This window comes from Panthera leo, chromosome B3, assembly GCF_018350215.1.
Source record: "Panthera leo isolate Ple1 chromosome B3, P.leo_Ple1_pat1.1, whole genome shotgun sequence".
Taxonomy (NCBI): Eukaryota; Metazoa; Chordata; class Mammalia; order Carnivora; family Felidae; genus Panthera; species Panthera leo.
In genome coordinates, this window is record NC_056684.1 from 28175521 (window position 1) to 28181520 (window position 6000).

Here is a 6000-nt window from a genome sequence, read left to right on the forward strand (position 1 = left end):
GAAAACTTCCAAACTCTGTCTCTGAAGCCAGCATTACCCTGATTCCAAAACCAGACAGAGACCCCACTAAAAAGGAGAACTATAGACAAATTTCCCTGATGAACATGGATGCAAAAATCCTCCACAAGATATTAGCCAACCGGATCCAACAATACTTTAAAAATATTATTCACCACGACCAAGTGGGATTTATATCTGGGATGCAGGGCTGGCTCAATATCCACAAAACAACATGATTCATCACATCAATAAAAGAAAGGACAAGAACTGTATGATCTTCTCAACAGATGCAGAGAAAGCATTTGACAGAATACAGCATTCTTTCTTGATAAAAACCCTCAAGAAAGTAGGGATAGAAGGATCATACCTCAAGATCATAAAAGCCATATTTGAACGACCCAATGCTAATATCATCCTCAATAGGGAAAAACTGAGAGCTTTCCCCCTAAAGTCAGGAACAAGACAGGGATGTCCACTCTCACCGCTGTTATTCAACACAGTACTGGAAGTCTTAGTCTCTGCAATCAGACAACACAAAGAAATAAAAGGCATCCAAATCAGCCGGGAGGAAGTCAAACTTTCACTCTTCACAGATGAAACACAAAATATTCCACCAAAAAACTGCTAGAACTGATTCATGAATTCAGCGAAGTGGCAGGATATAAAATCAATGCACAGAAATCGGATGCATTCCTATACACCAACAATGAAGCGACAGAAAGAGAAATCAAGGAATCGATCCCATTTACAGTTGCACCAAAACCCATAAAATACCTAGGAATAAATCTAACCAAAGAGGTGAAAAATCTATACACTGAAACTACAGAAAGCTTATGAAAGAAATTGAAGAAGACACACACACACACACACACACACACAAACAAAGGAAAAAGATTCCAGGCTCCTGGATAGGAAGAACAAATATTATTAAAATAACGATACTACCCAAAGCAATCTACATATTCAATGCAATCTCTAACAAAATAACACCAGCATTCTTCAAAGAGCTAGAACAAATAATCCTAAAATTTGTATGGAACCAGAAAAGACCCCGAATAGCCAATGCAATCTTGAAAAAGAAAACCAAAGCAGGAGGTATCACAATCCCGGACTTCAAGCTATACTACAAGCTATAATCATCAAGAGACAGTATGGTACTGGCACAAGAATAGACATTCAGATCAATGGAACAGAATAGAGAACCCAGGAATGGACCCACAAACATATGGGCAACTAATCTTTGACAAAGCAAGAAAGAATATCCAATGGAATAAAGACAGTCTCTTCAGCAAGTGGTGCTGGGAAAACTGGACAGCGACATGCAGAATGAACCTGGACCAGTTTCTTACATCATACACAAAAATAAACTCAAAATGGATGAAAGACCTCAATGTAAGACAGGAAGCCATCAAAATCCTTGAGGAGAAAGCAGGCAAAAACCTCTTTGATCTTGGCCACAGCAACTTCTTACTCAACATGTCTCCAGAGGCAAGGGAAACAAAAGCAAAAATGAACGACTGAGATCTTATCAAACTAAAAAGCTTCTGCACAGCAAAGGAAACCATTAGCCAAACTAAAAGGCAACTGACAGAATGGGAGAAGATATTGCAAATGACATATCAGATAAAGGGTTAGTATCCAAAATGTATAAAGAACTAATCAAACTCAACACCCAAAAAACAAAGAATCCAGTGAAGAAACGGGCAAAAGACATGAATAGACACTTCTCCAGAGAAGACATCCAAGTGGCCAACTGACACATGAAAAAATGCTCAACATCACTCATCATCAGGGAAATACAAATCAAAACCACAATGAGTCACCACCTTACACCTACCTGGCAGCATGGCTAACATTAACAACTCAGGCAACAACAGATGTTGGCGAGGAGGCAGATAAGGAGAATCTCTTTTGCATTGTTGGTGGGAATGCAAGCTGGTGCAGCCACTCTGGAAAGTGTGGACGTTCCTCAAAAGACTAAAAATAGAACTACCTTATGACCCAGCAATTGCACTACTAGGTATTTATCCAAGGGATACAGGTGTGCTGTTCAAAGGGACATATACACCCCAATGTTTATAGCAGCATTATCACCATAGCCAAGGTATGGAAAGAGCCCAAATGCCCATCAATGGATGAATGGATAAAGAAGATGTGGTTTTGTGTGTGTGGTGTGTGTGTGTCTGTGTGTGTGTCTGTGTGTGTGTATACAAAAAAGATTCAAAAAGAATGTGTATTCAAAAAGAATGAAAGCTTGCCATTTGCGACTACGTGAATGGAACTGGAGGGTATTATGCTAAGTGAAATTAGTCAGTCAGAGAAAGACAAATATCATATGACTTCACTCATATGAGGACTTTAAGACACAGAACAGATGAACACAAGGGAAGGGAAGCAAAAATAATATAAAAACAGGGAGGGGGACAAAACATAAGAGACTCTTAAATATGGAGAACAGAGGGTTACTGGAGGGATTGTTGGAGGGGGGATGGGCTAAATGAGTAAGGGGCATTAAGGAATCTACTCCTGAAATCATTGTTGCACTATATGCCAACTAATTTGGATGTAAATTTAAAAAAATTAAATTAATTAAAAAATATATATTACTTGAGGCCGCCTGGGTGGCTCAGTCAGTTGAGCGTCTGACTTCAGCTCAGGTCATGATCTCGCGGTCTATGAGTTCAAGTGCCGCATCAGGCTCCATGCTGACAGCTCAGAGCCTAGAACCTGCTTCGGATTCTGTTTCTCCCTCTCTCTCTCTGCCCCTTCCCTGCTCGAGCTCGGTCTCTCTCTCTCTCTCAAAAACAAATAAGCATTAAAGAAAATTTTTTTAAATATTGCTTGAATCTCTCAGGCTGTATCCTAAACGTACACTTTTCAAACCTTCATGTCTTTACCCCTTGGGGATAAACTAGCAAATGGATTAATCTCAAATTCATCACGCTAAGTGAACTAATAAGCCGGACTCAAAGACCATATACGACATTCTGGAAAAAGCAAAACTGTAACAATGGACAACAACTCAGTGATTGCCGGCAGTTGAAAATGGGAGGAAGGGCTGCCTACAAAAAGACAGTTGAAGGAATTTGGCGGGTGACAGAACTGCTCTGTATCTTGATTGTGATGGGAGTCATATGACTATGCATTTGTCAAAACTCATTGAACCATACACCAAAAAGGTAACTTTACTGCATGTAAATTTAAAAATAAATCCAAATAAACGCACATACCAAAATAAAGGAAAATTTTCTTTGAGCAACCTATCAGCACACAAACACATGTATATATGTATTAACACAGGAAATGTATTTCCACCACAATTCTATTTGCCTCTGTCACAGAGATGATGCTCTAGGGGGGAAAGGCAGCGGGGAATGAAACAGCACCAAATTCCTATTGAATTCCTACAAATGCATACTTGCTGTGTCCCCCATTTATTTAAAACGTGATTTCTTTTCAGCTCTGTGCCTGCACATCTACATTTCACACGGAAAACCACTAACAACCTGCAGGGATAAGGGACAGCAGGGGTGGGACCCTCATAGGTTCAGGCATTCCAGCACACAGCATCAGAAACTGCCACCTCTGGCTGATGAACCTGGACAGGATTTTCTGGCACAATCACCAAGAGTTGGTGACGAGGGGTCAAGCACAGCAATCTGATCTACAGTACCAGGTATCAATGCTACTTCAATCACTAGTCATCGAAGGAATAATATTAGAAAAAGGCCAAGAAATACCACTGGGATCACAAAGCAGTAAAAACCGTCCAATGTGGCACACAGTACCCTCTACTACTAGAAAAGAAACACTACAAAGTCTCAGTCGCCCACAGAAGCACAGATCATCCAACACTAGGTTTAATAGCAATTGCTATCTGTACTGTTTAGACATAACACTAAAGTGGACATAGTCTGGACGCCTCTCAGCTTAAACAACGCTCCTTAAACCCCATTCCCAAATTACCCTCTCACCCTTTTTCTCACACCCACAATGTGCTGCAAACTAAGCGCACGTATTTCATCCTTAAAATACACTCAGTATGGCTGTAGGAACAGCGCAGCCCACGTAACAATCCCCGCGCCTTAACAAAGCCTAAAACTCGTCTCCAAGATTCTGCAAAATGGTTTCGCTTGGCCAGTGTCTCCTCCTTCCCTCAGATAGGGGCACAAAATGAGCAAAAACTGGTTCAGGTCTCGCCGCACGATCTCACTGCAAGCTGTCTGCGCCTTACTTTCCAACAATAACTACAAAACACCAATATACCCTCTCCGCTGAGCTCTGCCACGTGCGGGGGGGGGGGGGGGGGGGGGTCGGGATCCGGAATGCCGGGGCGCAGGGGCCGGGGGCGCTGGATGAGGAGTCAGGGGCCGGAGAGCGCTGGGGCCGGGAATGTGAGGGTTTCGAAGGGCGCATAGACCGGGATGCGCTGGAACTGGGGGTTCGAAGGCACGGAAACAGGGGTCCGTGGGCCAAAGCGATCCCGGGAGGCCGCGCCGCCGGGGAGGCCGCGCCGCGGAGAACCAAGTCCTGGCCGCCCACGGGGCCCCGGCCGGGCACCGCCGCCGCAATGCCCGACTCGGTTCCGAGGGCCGCCTGGACCTCACAGGGTTTATGGAGCTGGGCGGGGGCAGCAGCCTTCCTCACCTGGGTCAGCGGCGGCGGCGGCTCGAGGGTCCCGGACGGGCCCTGGGAGTTTCCAGGCTGAGTGAGTCACTCGGGCGGGCCGGGAATGCGCCAGGAAACACCCGGCCTCCTCCCCTTCCTCCCGGGGCGGGGGCTCTCCCGGCTCGGCCTCTTCCTCCTGGCGCTCCTCCCTCCGCGCTCGCGCCCCAGCTCTGGCAGCTCTCTCCTCTGCGCGGTGCACCACCCCCCCACCGCCCACCGCCCCTGCTCGCCCCCCCTCCGCCCCCCCCCCCCCGATCCAGCCGGCCCGCCCACGCCCGACGCCAAAGGACAGGAAGGAGGCAACCGAAAAACCCTGGCTGCGCTCCCCTCCGGCCGCGTAAGGTGCTTCCTAGGGACAGCCCCGAGGGCCACCTGCCTCAGCTCTGCGTGGGACAGCTGGGGAGTACTGCTGTGAAGCTTCCCCGTGGGAGCCTCCGGGCTCGTGGAGGGAAAGGAGCGGGGCCCGCATCCTGCTCAGGGCGGTGGGTGGATGAGCTGCAGAAAAGACTAAAAGGCGGGACACTCAGGGCGCGTCGTTCCGTCGCCACTGCCATGTAGAAGGTGCGCACACCTGTACTCCGCAGGCCAGAGCATGGCAGGCGGCCAGGTACAGGGTGCAACAGGTATACACCGCCAGAGCCCAGCTAACTAAGGGAGAATGACCCCAACAGACCCTGCAGTGATCATATCTGTTCAACCCCATCTCTCTCTGAGCCAGGGGCAAACGCAAGTGCAGACTTGGAGGAATCGCTGGGGCGGGGGGGGGGGGGGGGGGGGGGGGGGGAATGACTGACAGAAGAAAACTTGAACAATTCCCAAAAAACAATCTTGACAGAGGCCAATTTAGTAACAAATCATGTGGAAACAGTAAATGGAGTGAGCGTATCACAAGCATGCTTAGGAGAAAAAATGGCCCTAAACACCCCACGCACCCCACCTACCCACTTCCCCTTCCCCCACCCACCGACATTGTGGTTCTAGTGGATGCCCAATAATGATGGGCATCAAGTATTCTAAATCTGGCCACTTAACTATGAAAACCACAAAAGATTTACTTTCAGCTGTTGTCTGGATAATGCAAAAAGTCACAGCAAATGGATCCTGACTAGACCAGAATCTACCAGTTGTTTAAAAATTCTGAGAACATTTTTCATAGAAGTTCCTGGAGCTCCCTAACACTCCTGCAAAACATGGGCTTTAAGTGAGCTTCTGGTTCTCAGCCACACATTTTCAATCAGATTACTACTTCACCCTGTCCAGGACTGAGTCTCAAAGTTAGATTCCAAAGGGTTTTGTCTTGTTTCGTTTTGTTTTACACTGTAGATGAAGTGA

The 6000-nt window shown here is 46.8% G+C and overlaps 1 protein-coding gene across 3 annotated transcripts in view; it reads right to left on the reverse strand.

Annotated features, from left to right (window-relative positions):
• The window catches only part of CYFIP1 (cytoplasmic FMR1 interacting protein 1), a 132670-nt gene extending 127913 nt beyond the window's left edge, over positions 1–4757 (reverse strand). For 2 of the 3 annotated variants that reach the window (XM_042941287.1, XM_042941289.1), the window contains exon 1: positions 4648–4756. The gene's annotated coding sequence lies outside the window, so the exon portion shown is untranslated. Of the gene's footprint in view, positions 1–4647 lie in introns of all 3 variants that reach the window. The other variant, XR_006203420.1, reaches the window with a different exon arrangement.
• Between the last annotated feature and the right edge of the window lie 1243 nt (positions 4758–6000).